General features: G+C 35.3%; 1 pseudogene; it reads right to left on the reverse strand.

The window, feature by feature from the left end:
- Window positions 1-4,563: 4,563 nt before the first annotated feature.
- On the reverse strand, window positions 4,564-13,666 carry LOC134267218 (sialin-like; annotated as a pseudogene).
- Between the last annotated feature and the right edge of the window lie 520 nt (window positions 13,667-14,186).

A 14,186-nucleotide genomic window follows, 5' to 3' on the forward strand; every position in this document is an offset into this window, starting at 1 on the left:
AACAAAATTTTGTGATGTTTTGATACACAATTACATGAAGCGGAATTTATTCAAAATCTTATACATGGGAAGAAGTAAACACTTGATGTGGCCCTCAACTTGACCTTAAGATATATCAAAGACGTATTATCAATAAACAATAGCTATGTTCATTCATATGTCGACACTATATCCCAGTTAGCTTTAAATAAAAGATTCTACAGAGTCTGACACATCTGTTTCATATTTGGTTATTTTATTAAAACAAGAGGCCCATGGGCCACATCGCTCACCTGAGCACTGTGGCTAGGAAAAAGTAGAAATTGGTTTATTATTGAAAAGTTTAAATCCAAAATTAGTCCCATAACCAATCATGGCTTTGCTATTCTTGAGAAGACGACTTTTAAAAGAATTTTCCTATATATGTCTATGTAAAACTTTGATCGGCCATTGTGGCCCCGCCCTACCCCAGGGGGTCATGATTTGAACAAACTTGAATCTACACTATCTGAGGATGCTTCCATATAAATATGATCAATTATGGCTTTGCAATTCTTCAGAAGATTTTTTTTTTTAAATTCCTATATATTTCTATGTAAAACTTTGGTCGGCCATTTTGGCCCCCTACCCGCGGGGGTCATGATTTGAACAAACTTGAATCTACACTACCTGAGGATGCTTCCATATAAATATGATCAATTTTGCCTTTGCTATTCTTGAGAAGAAGATTTTTAAAGAATTTTCCTATATATTTTTATGTAAAACTTTGGTCGGCCATTGTGGCCCCGCCGTACCCCGTGGGTCATGATTTGAACAAATTTGAATTTGCACTACCTGATGATGCTACCATATAAATATGATCAATTATGGCTTTACAATTCTTGAGAAGAAGATTTTTAAAAAATTTTCTTATATATTTCTATGTAAAACTTTGGTCGTCCATTGTGGCCCCGCCCTAACCCCGAGGGTCATGATTTGAACAAACTTTAATCTACACTACCTGAGGATACTTCCATATAAATTTCATCTTTCCTGGCACAGTGGTTCTTGAAAAGAAGATTTTTAAAACATGCAACAAAATTTTCATTAATTCCCAATTATCTCCCCTTGAATGAGGCGTGGCCCTTCATTTGAACAAACTTGAATCCCCTTTACCCAAGGATGCTTTGTGGCAAGTTTGGTTGAAATTGGCCCAGCGGTCGAAAATGTGATAAGTTTACAGACAGACGGACGCCGGACGAAATGTGATCAGAAAAGCTCACTTGATCCTTCGGCTCAGGTGAGCTAAAAAACGTTAATAATAACCTAACAACAAGAGGCCCATGGGCCACGTCGCTCACCTGAGCACTGTAGCTTGGAAAAAGCAGAAATCAGTTTATTATCGAAAAGTTTAAACAAACAAGAGGCCCATGGGCCACATCGCTCACCTGAGCACTAAGGGTAGGAAAAAGCAGAAAATGGCTTTTTATTGTAAAGTTTAAATCCAAAAGTAGTCCCATGACCAATCATAGATTTGCTATTTGTTAGAAAATCATTTTTAAAGAATTTTCCTATATATATCTTTAAAAACTTTTGTCGGCCATTTTGGCCCCGCCCTACCCCTGGGGGTCATGATTTGAACAAATTTGAATCTACACTACTTGAGCATGCTTCCATATAAATATGATGAATTATGGCTTTGTCATTCTTGAGAAGAAGATCTTTAAAGAATTTTCCTATATATTTCTATGTAAAAGTTTGGTCGGCCATTGTGGCCCCACCTACCCCGGGGGGTCATGATTTGAACAAACTTGAAACTACACTACCTGAGCATGCTTCCATATAAATATGATGAATTATGGCTTTGTCATTCTTGAGAAGAAGATTTTTAAAGAATTTTCCTATATATTTCTATGTGAAGGTTTGGTCGGCCATTTTGGCCCCGCCCTACCCCGGGGGGTCATGATTTGAACAAACTTGAAACTGCACTACCTGAGCATGCTTCCATATATATATATATGATGAATTATGGCTTTGTCATTCTTGAGAAGAAGATTTTTAAAGAATTTTCCTATATATTTCTATGTAAAACTTTGGTCGGCCATTTTGGCCCCGTCCTACCCCCGGGGGTCATGATTTGAACAAACTTGAATCTACACTACCTGAGGATGTTTCCCCAAAATTTCATCTTTCCTTGCACAGTGGTTCTTGAGAAGAAGATTTTTTAAATATGCCACTAAATTTTCATTAATTCCCAATTATCTCCTCTTGAATAAGGGCGTGGCCCTTCATTTGAACAAACTTGAATCCCCTTCACCCAAGGATACTTTTTGGCAAGTTTGGTATAAATTGGCCCAGCGGTTCTTGAGAAGAAGTCGAAAATGTGAAAAGTTTACAGAGAGACGGACAGACGGACAGACAGACGGACGCCGGACAAAATGTGATCAGAAAAGCTCACTTGAGCCTTCGGCTCAGGTGAGCTAAAAGTGGTTCCAACCAATCCTAAAAGAGGGAAGAGGGTATGATTGAAACAAACTTGAATCTACACTAACTAAGGATGCTTGCATATTTCTTTGACTACCTGTGGCTTTATGGCCCTTTACATTTAAACTTACATTGTGGCCCCGCCCTACCCCCCCCCCTCCCCCCCTTTGGGGCATGATTTGAACAAACTTGAATTTACACTACCTGAGAATGCTTCCATATGAATATGACTAATCATGGCTTTGCCATTCTTGAAAAGAAGATTTTTAAAGAATTTTTCTACATATTTCTATGGAAAAAGTGGGTTCCATGTTGTGGCCCCGCCCTACCCCCAGGGGTCATGATTTGAACAAACTTGAATCCACACTACCTAAGGATGCTTCCATATAAATATGACTAATCATGGCTTTGTTATTTTTGAGAAGAAGAATTTCCCTATAAATTTCTATGTAAAACTTTGATTCGCCATTTTGGCCCCGCCCTACCCCCGAGGGTCATGATTTGAACAAACTTGAATCTACACTACCTGAGGATTAATTGATTGTATATTGTTTAACGTCCCTCTCGGGAATTTTTCACTCATATGGAGACGTCACCGTATGCCGGTGAAGGACTTCAAATTTTGACCTTTACTCGGCACTCAGGGCCATTGAGCATGAGGGATCTTTATCGTGCCAACGCCTGCCGCTGACACGGGGCCTCGGTTTTTAAGGTCTCATCCGAAGGACCCGCAACTTTCACTTCAAAGTGCCGAGCGCATGGCGAAGGAACAGTTGCTACCCATTTTATCGACTGGGTCAGTCGCGGCCGAGATACGAACTCACCACCTCCCGATCACGGGGCGAGCGCTCTACCAACTGAGCTACCGTGAACGGTCACTACCTGAGGATGCTTCCCTATAAATTTCATCTTTACTGGCACAGTAGTTCTTGAGGAGAAGATTTTTAAAGAATTTTTCTATATATTTCTATGTAAAACTTTGATCAGCCTTGTGGCCCCGCCCTACCCCCGGGGGTCATGATTTGAACAAACCTGAATCTACGCTACCTATGAATGCTTCCATATGAATATGACCATTCATGCCTTTGCTATTAATGAGAAGAAGATTTTTAAAGAATTTTCTTATATATTTCTATGTAAAACTTTGGTCGGCCATTGTGGCCCCGCCCTACCCCCGGGGGTCATGATTTGAACAAACTTGAATCTACACTACCTGAGGATGTTTCCTCATAAGTTTTATCTTTCCTGGCACAGTGGTTCTTGAGAAGAAGATTTTTAAAAGATACCACCAAATTTTCATTAATTCCCATTTATCTCCCCTTGAATGAGGACGTAGCCCTTCATTTGAACGAACTTAAATCCCCTTTACCCAAGGATGCTTTGTGGCAAGTTTGGTTGAAATTGGCCCAGCGGTTCTTGAGAAGAAGTCGAAAATGTGAAAAATTAACAACAACGACGATAACGACGACAATGAGACAAATTGTGATCAGAAAAGCTCACTTTGAGTCTTTGGCTCAGGTGAGCTAACAAAGCGTTATAATAAACGCAACGTTTCAATAAACAATATTCTTACTTATGTAGCAATATACCCTTAATAGCTTGTCACCTCATATAGGTGTTTATTACCGTATCTCTCTCAGTTGATTTTATACGCAGGGGTATGCTCTGTGAACGAAATTATTGACAAAGAAGTTGATGAAACAATAATATCAACAGTCTTGTTTAAAGTCAGTATACGTATATCGCAAGTTCTGTGGTCGCTACTGATCCCACCTCTGATTTTTAAACTAATTCTGAATTGTGTTATTTGAACGGATTTGTAAGCTTACTTGTGCAAAAATTCTGCTGGCCCTCCGCCAATACTGTAGAGCAAATTGTATAATTTTCTACATTTATATAGACCTTAAAATATCCAGTTATTAGAGGAACAATTATTTGCGGAATTTCTGTTTTAATGAACCACTAAAATCTATCCGTACTTTATTAGACGATTCTCGACCAGGTATGATTCAAATTTTGCATATAACGACATTATTAAATACCATTATCTTGCCATGCACATAAGCTAATTCGAAAGAAAACGTTCAAAATAAATGACAACAGGCCAATGAAAAAACTTACGTTAACAGTTACGGAGGCGACCACATAGGGCGCAATTATCCCTGGAATACTCGCTCCAGTATTGGTAAAACCAAATATAGTACCAGCATAGTTGGGAGCAATATCACCATGGTTCACAAAAACGGACGGAAACTGGAAGCCACAGAACGCAAGTGACAGTGTAAGAAGGAAAACAGCCGCTTCCTGCTGGAAACACTTCATATATCCAAGGGCAATCAAAAAAGCCGCGGGTACAAAATGACCTACAAAATAACACTATTCCAATGAAAAACTATTTATTGGGTCCATATATACGTACGTAATCTATACCTATCATTTACATCTTCTTTGTACATTTTATTCAAATACAAATTTCTGACTGAAAGTATTTTAGGCCAAAAAAAATAATAGTCTTGTTTCCTGCTACCAGCCTAAAAAAAATAGGGTAGGTAGGTAGGAAAATTATTTTATTTTATTTTTTTATTTTATTTTTTTCCGACGGCATTTTTTTGGATATGAACTGAATACATGATCAAATTAAACATATCACAAGTCACTCAATATAATCTTTTACTTAAATTTCATATCTTGATGCACAACAACTCAAGTGGTATTTTATAATATACAGTACACTGTGTAGAAAGCTCTTTTAGTTTTCTCAGATTTTTTTTCAGTTATGTAACATGAAGGTATTTGTCAAGTAGATAATCAATCATTCCTTTAAAAACTCAGCGAAGGACCATATGTGTTACAGAAACCATGAACTTTGTTAGATTACAATGATTTGATTTCTGAGCAGGTTAATTTTATCGTTGTTTACTATTTGAAATCTAAAACAAAAAAACAAAAAAAGATGATGAATCTTTATACATGTACATTTGTAATTTAAGTGAAATATTTTAGTGAACAGGAACTAAATCAAGAACAAATGTTAATTGAAATTTCTTTTTTAAGATTTGGAAAAAAATATTTTGTTACTTTAAACAATATAGAACTATTGAAACAGAATGGGAATTAACTTTTTTTTTATAAAGTCCATGCAATGGGTATCTTACTGATATTAGTCCTACCTTTCATTTAATACATGTATTTATTTCTTAAAATTAGTTTTAGTTAGTTAAAATTGCAAATTGTAAAAGTAATTATCCAGACGTTAGACATGTATTTATGGTGATAATTATGTTTAAAGATTGACTAGACTAATTATGTTTTCCTTTACTTGCAATATTACCATTTCCTGGTATTAGTCTAACCCCATATTTAATCATGGCGGTAAAAGTATCTACAAGACACGGGATCCTTCCTTGTTTTCAGCATTCACCACTACTTTTATGCTCTTTGCACTTGGATTTGGTAATAAAATTAAAGTATGACAATTTTATTTTTTGTTAGCGATGTCGGCGATATTTATTTTATAATCGATGAGTAGCATCGAAGAGCTTCTGACAACTGACAATCGATCACTAGCAAAGATATCATTTAAAGTGGTAGAACTCGAAAAGGTTGTTATTACACTTGTTTTTGTGTCCTTGTAGCGACACCGTTCCAAAATAACAGAGTGCACATGAGGCTGGCCTCTTCCAATGGCCGCCGCCATTTTGTTTTGTATTTATAACAGGGGAACTGAAAACGGTGACAGAACGACAAATTCCGGAAATATTTCGATTTTTTTTCCAAATCGAAAAAAAAATTTTTAGGGTCGGCCCCCAAAAATAGGGTCTGTCGGGTAGCAGGAAACAAGACTATTTTTTTTTTTGGCCTTACTCTAAAAATATCTCGATGATGCAATAAAGGTTAAATACCTATTGCACAACACAACTTTCTAGTCCATTTGATGCTTAAAATTTGCCTTGAAATAAGTGTGTCTGCAAATATTCCGGCCACTATGATCGTCATCCAGAATGCTGATATGGTATCATAGAATAAATCCCATTCTGCAGAAGAGGAAAGATAGTCATATTGAAAAACATCACAACAAAATTAATCCTTCAAAATGATGTACTTTTGCTACCAAGTTATTCTTTATAGCGAGCGCAGCGAGCGTCGCGAAGCGACGCTCGCGAAGCGAGCTGGAATAGACTAACGTGTAAGAACAGCTAGAGGAAATTCGGATTGAAATCTGTACATACGTCAGCCAAATTTCTCTGTGCAACATTCCCAGAATTCCTGCACTACCCAATGTCCTTTGCGCGAATAAATCAAAAATAGTAAAAAAAATAAAGGAACATTGTTTCTTACCGAAATCTTAACGAAATGATTTTTCCTTACCTTATTCAAAAAAATACACCCATGCCACAACACCGGCTTTCACCTTGCCCTTCGGAAATGATACAAATGACGTCACCGGAAACTTACGAATTTTGACGATATGCTAATTAAGTCATGTCGGTTGCTTCCGTGAAATAGATAAATAAATAAACAATAACGTAAAGCATAAAAAGCTTTCAGTTTGTAGAAATCTTTCAAAGAAACAAAAAATAACTCTGCAATGTTTTTCGACCGAAATTGTGCTAGATCTATAGTTTAAAACAGACGCTCGGCCGTTTCCGTAAGCTCCGACGAGCTCCGTGACGTCATGTGACGTCAAAGCTAGTCGAAATTCTCGTGCGACTTGATGTTTGAAGTGGCTGATCAATTTTTCAAGTGTTTTGATGGTACAACTGCGCTCGCCTCAACGGTCACGCCGTAAAACATATTAATTCAAAGTTCAAACCATACTGTTAGATTCTTACAGACTTGATGTTAAACTTGAGAACTTCCTTCAGATACGTAGGAATCTGAGTCAACAGCATGTAAGCACCATATTTCCAGCTGCATTGGTCACAAGAATAGCCCAAACAGGAAGTGACGTCAGAATGGATTTCCAGGGTTTACCCTGCAAAATATCACGGAAAACAGCAATGTATTTAACAACAAAATGCCAAGAAGTTTGGTCTAGAAGAAAAAGCACACATGAATAATGAAACTTTTAGCCTTGAACAATGAAAAGTTATATATTGGCAAGTTTGAAGTTTGGTAAAATTTAGCAGAAGTGGGTCAGACTCTCGAAGGTCATGGTCAAATATAATGGATACTGAAAGAAAGGACTTGTCAAAGGAATACCACAATAGATCAATAAAGGTCTAGTCGAGAAAAATGAAAGACCTAGCTCCAAACAAAAGCTATAGGCAAGATTAAAGTTTTTGTGGTCAAACAGAAAAAAATATGAACAAACAAAAATTATGTAAAAATATATTGAGCAGTAAAAATGTTTCTTATGTACGGACTGATAATAAACTGTGTATATGTTTTGCTTTCCAACATTTCTACTCTGAATTTTTTTGATTATAGTTTTAATATTTTCCATTAATACACAACAAGATTGCCACTTTTCCTAAGTAACAAAAGTAAATTTTTGAGAGTGCAAGGATATGTCAATCAAGCCCATCCAAAAATTTGAAGTTTCAATAACTTTAAGATGTAATAAAATTTTTAATATTTTTTCATGTTAAGTGCTATTAAAATATATAAATCGTGATATTATACAGAAAATATTAACTTCAAATCTGTGTCCATGCACCTTTAATATAAAATTGAAAAAAAAAATCATTCTCTCGTCTTTACTCTAAGACAATACAATTTGAAGAATTAAAAATTCCATTCATAATCTTTTATATTTGGACACTTTTAGACATTAAATGCGAGCTTAAATAAATTCAGAGCAAATTACAGTATTTCTTTCACAGGATAACACGGTACCAAATTAAGACGTAGATTACAGTATTTACAAAAGAAGCGTTTAATTTGTTACTTCATTTCTAGCTGGTGACTCGTATTATTATATTATGTAAGATTGTTTCCTTGGTGCTGGAGATGAAGAGCTGTCTTTTCAAAATGTGTTCCTGACATATATTTTTATAACCTTTACGAGTATACTGGTTACAAAAATATTGAAAAGACCTCGCAATGAACTGAAAGGCCTCTCCTTAGTCTACTGCATCACTAAAAGAATCTGCCTCCAGCAATAAATGACAGTCTTAATGTGTCCAAGGCAATACCATTGTATGCAAAAATTACATATATATGTATAATAAACCCTTCTTTGATCTGCCATTCTTTAAAACTTATAATGGAACCAAAATTATTACTCATTAAGTCTTTTCCAGAAAATTTTAGTTTGCAAAATAGATGCGTTTTTAAAATTCGATTAAATCATTGTGTTTTTTTCTGGGTAGTCTGTTAGCAGAGATAAGGGAATTCTAAAGAGAGCAAAATATACGGAGGCATCATCCAGGAAACTTTCGTTGACGCTTATAGAAACCTGACTTATAAAACAGTGACGGGGTACAGAAGCATGACCAAGTACTGCGAGGACTCAGATTTTGTTGTACACAAAGACGATGACTTCAAGATTAATATTTTTAACATTGTAATGCATATTAAGGCCCATAAAGAGCGAAATACCATGTTTATTGGTCAAAAAGGCAATACGATATATCGTAATCCGAGTCATAAATGGTATTTCTCAAGAGAAGGTTTACCTCTTAATGTTTTTCCGTCTTATTTTCTTATCTAGTAAGCACGACCATTGTCAAAAAGTTCTTTCATATTTACATAAAGTGAAATGGCTACCAATTGAGAATGTTATATCGGACTTGTTGCGCATATATCAAACAATTACTAGTACATTAACACATTCAAAGCTTATTTAGAATTTAATAGCCATGAAAAGCTCCATAAAAAATTAGCCTGTAGAGGGCCTCCTGCTGGCTCACAAATCTTACCAGCATGAAAATGGATTGTTGATGATTTGAAAAATAAAAGCAGTAGTAAATCTATATATAACAAATATCCTGTTGTTAAATATCTATACAATGCTACATCTAGCAATCAATGATTCCATGAGCCATAAAAACAAAATCAGTCGATGTCTTTGTCTTTAGAATACATGGCTATATTTACAAACTCACTAATTACAAAATTGTTGTGTACTTCTGCAGACCTGAGGTTGGGAAAGTGGAAAAAATCACAAGAAAAATAATTTTTGTGTTTTTAATTAACTTTGCAGCATTTCTTAGTCTTGCTAGGCTGCAACATGCAAGAGGTTCACGGCGAGATAATTTTGACTTGGCATTGATCGAGATACATATAAAGCAACGTTAGGATTCATTTACACACACTGGGAGTATATAAATATATCATAGTATATAATATAAATTATATAAAATATAAACGATGAATCTTACCTGCACATGTACACTGTAGTGATACAGAGACGCTAGAATTACAAAGAGTAGTGTTGTCAAATTCAGTCACGGATTTTAATTAGAGGTACTGTGAGCACTGAGCTCACTAAATGATTTCCCCACCTCCCATATGTTTATAATGGAAGAGTCCATGTTTTGCTCTGGGAGACCCGAAGTAAGTGTCAGATCAACAAGTAATATAGGAGGTGCACAATGGCACCATGTAACAAAAATTCTATGAAAGATACAATGGTATAAGAAGAGTTGCGGATAAGAGATGGGTACCCCAAAGCGTATAACGGAACGGAAGTAAAGATAGACGGACGGACATTCCGAACACTCGTATATACCCTCCCACTTCAATATCGTGGAATATTTTAAATAAGTAACCTTACCTCGGTTCACACTCTTAATTTTGCAGAGACTGGAAAAGGCCAGGATTTAAAAAAGATCAAGGCTTAAGGTACAAATAAAGTGACGGGTTGAACAATGTTTTAAGACATTTTATCATTGCTAAGGTTTACCACGCTGAAAGGAGTGGTTTCATTATGCAGAAAGAAACTTTTATTTACAAATGTATCAAACTCGATCAAATTCAAGTTATTTACAAAATGAATAATCAAAAGTTTTGACTATGAAGGGCAGAAATGATGAAAAGCCCTTTGGTTTGGATAAAACAGATTGTACCTTCTTTCGCAGATCAGGGTTCTCCGGCAAATTTTCTTTTCCGAGCGAGTGTTCGATATACTTTTTCTCGATTTCTGTAATATTTGGCATTTCTTCTGGACTGTCCCTCACGAAGAACCCCCAAAACAGTGTCCAGAGCAACGAGCAGGATCCTAAGAATAAATTATGTTATGAAAATATCTTCCTTTAACAGGAAAGTTCTTCCATAATTTACTTATGTAAAAGTAATCCTTAAAATGAACACTCAGTATGACAAAAGATGAGTTTAAATGATTGACTCTTTTCAACTGAAAAGCATATTTTTGTACGGGTAAAATGTTTGAAAATTCTATTGTACATAGTTTATTGCACATTATAACAATAATTTTATTACGTATATATGCAGAAGTATTATTTCCTCTGCGATAGACTTGGAGGAAAGGCATATTATCTTACCTAAGAAATAGAATATCCAAGGCCAGCCAACATATTCACAGAAAAGACTAGATACGGGAAACGCTAGAGCATTTCCAAGCTGAGTACCTGAAAATTACCAATATTTTTCATAATTATGACCTAGAGTTGATGAACAATTAAAACTGAAACATGGATGCTGTTTTTTTATTGTCTTAGTTACCCCCAAATGCAAATCCTACAAGCCTACTTCTTTCGTGGGGCGGCGACCATTTGGCCCAAAATGCTTGAGCTCCAGGGTACATCGTAGCCTATCAAAAAGAACATTTAGCTTGTGCACAATTATTCAATTAATTTGGTCGTCAAAAAGATCATACCATTATACCTACTTCTCCTATTCCTATAAAGACACGAGTTATTATGAGCAAGCTGGAGCTTTTTCCCAGCAAGGAATGGTGTTAAAATGGTGAGGACGGACACCAATGACATTCCTACGAAGATCGTTAGGCGAGGCCCGAAGCGTTCCGACAGAACACCGGAGGGAATCTGCATAGCTGTGTATCCCCAAAAGAAAGCTCCCAGAATGGCTCCCTGGAGAGCTTTGTCCCAAGTAAACTCACCTTCCTATAAATAAAATTTTGTAACTTTGTAACTTTCAAAAGATTTGAGTGATTGTGATGAGCGCACAACTATTCATATGACCTTTGTATATGGCAAGCCCTTTTGCTATTTATTCGGAAAATAAATTGTATCTTAAAATTAGAGATATCTCTCATTTTAGAGAAATAAGGTATCTCCAAACTTAAAGAGATATCTCTCATTTTAAAGTGATATCTCTAAGAGAAAGAGATATCTCTTAAACTTAGAGAGATATCTCTTATATACCTGACCAGATATCTCTTTCTCCTTGTGAGGTATCTCTTTCGTGAAAAGAGATATCTGTGAACGTTAAAAAGATATCTCTTTTACTTTTGGAGATATCTCTTTTACTTTTGGAGACATCTTTCCAAATTAAAGAGATATCTCTTAAAGTAAAAGAGATATCTCTCTTCGTTTATCTTAAGAGACATCTCTCAAAGTAAAAAGAGATATCTTTCAAAAGTGTAAAAAAAGAGATATCTCTCAAGCAAAAAGAGATATCTCTTTTCATTATTTTTATTTAAATCCATTTGAAATGACTCCTCCCTTTACCAGAAGTAAGCTTTTTATTCACGGAAGTAAATTAAAGCACTTTTAAATTTTGACATATTCATGATATTTTACATTAAAACTTTACTAAATATGACAAGTAATTCAGTGTTGTCAAGATTTCAAATTAGTAATAATTGATTATTTCATAGACTGAGAACATTGGTCCATTGCATTTGAGATTTTATGCTAACTTTGTTTTCCTTAACATTAAACTTTCATTATTTGTTGTTCAAAACAATGGATTTACAGCATTTTTTCTATAAAGTACATATATTATTCTGTGTATTGCATGCTCATTCTTTTTCTTATGACCGTAAAATTATTCCAGAGTCTTTACTTCGTGTTTCGCTTTCGTTTTAAAGGGGGGAATTAATTATTTTATTTTAAGGATCACTGAAAAAGAGATGTCTTATTCATTATAAGAGATCTCTTTAGCTTAGAGAGATATCTCTTTTTGAAAATCTAAAAAGATATATCTGTAAAAAAGATATTTCTTTTAATCTTGTTAAGGGGATATCTCTCTAACTTTAAGATATATCTCTCTCGCTTGAAGAGATATCTTCTTGCTTATGAAGATACCTCCTCTAAGTAAAAGAGATATCTAGATATCTTACAAAAAGAAATACTCTCTAAGGTATAAAGATATCTCTATTAGTCAAAGAGATATCTCTATGATCTAAAGAGATATCTCTCTATGCTAGAGAGATAGCTCTGCTATTGAAAGATTTTTTTTAATTTCACGAATAAATAGTAAAAGGGCTTGCCATATTTGTATACTAGTATGTCAATGTCGGTTATATCTATTATAAGTTCATATAATGTTCTTAAAATCCATACCATGTGTTTAGAGAGAAGTACTGGGTCGGGACAAAGTTTTGGCACACTGTATGGAGTTCCTGTAGCGTGGCTAGACTGATTAAGGTAGCTCTGCTCATAATTTATTGTTGAATTATTGAGAGGAGTCCAATGGGTTGACATATTGGTAAAATTTGACTGATGCTTCATGTTGGTTGCTGTGAGTTCCGTCTTAACCATACAGACGATAGCAATGCTGAGGTTGACTCTCTGGGCATACAAGAAAAAGAAACCGACGAAACATAGACCAGAGAAGCGCACTCGCCATGATGTCCACCAAGGAACTGAAAGGACAGAATTATTATGAATCAATTTTCATTTAAACAAAAAAGGATATCTCTACTCTTAAAAAATTTTTTTATTCAAGCAAGAAAGCAGCTGAAGTGAAACATGCCTTTATGTGCGTCCTTGTAAGGATGTGACTGTAGCTGCTCCATGAAATCAGAGGCTGTTGTATTATGATGGGGGTAACACATACTGACACTGCGCATGCGTCGGAAAGTTCTGAGTATAGTCTCACTTCCTGGTTTCTTACTCTTCCTGCTGCGTATAAAGTGCCTTTCATCAAAATCTCTGTTCCGTGAGGATCTGACATTTGGAAAGCCAGAACTAGATTCAAAATTACTGTTTTTCATCATCAAGATCTCCTGCTCTGAGATGGGGTTCGGTTTCAAGTCAACAGAATTGTCACGATCGTTTAGGTCTGTGGTGGCGTCGGTGATAAGTGTACCATCATTATGGACTGAGGAATCGGAGTTTTCAGAGGTCCCCATTTTTTTTCAGACCACTAAATCTGCAAAGTGCATAATATATTTTGTTAATATTAAATGCACTAAAGGTAAGATACCCTGGGTTAAACTGTGATAATATGTAACTTTTCATGACTGTCAGGTTGTAAATTTTGATTTTATAGGGTCGCATCGCAGAAAATACTAAATTTACAACATGAAATGTTATGTTTACTAAGTAAATTTAAAATTCACATGACATAACATTTTGTCACACGATAAACAATAAATAAATGACATAATCCTAAATTTGAAAATACAAGTTTTCTGTTGATTTAGATACCCTTAGAGTTAAAAAAACTCACCAGCCTCAAAGCTCTAGGTTAATATAGTGTTCTTTGATGGTTGCTAACAAAATGTATTGACTACCAGTATGATTGTCGTATTATGCGATTTTGCCATCTGTCTTGTTTGTTTACGCCTTCTGAAGTCCTGGCCAAAAGATTTTTTTTGTCCACTCAGTCAAAACACTGGAAATGTTAATTTTATATTTGTATAGATTTAT

Source organism: Saccostrea cucullata, unplaced genomic scaffold (assembly GCF_032062105.1).
Source record: "Saccostrea cucullata isolate Sc308-1 unplaced genomic scaffold, CSIRO_AGI_Scuc_v1 ctg15058, whole genome shotgun sequence".
Classification (NCBI taxonomy): Eukaryota; Metazoa; Mollusca; class Bivalvia; order Ostreida; family Ostreidae; genus Saccostrea; species Saccostrea cuccullata.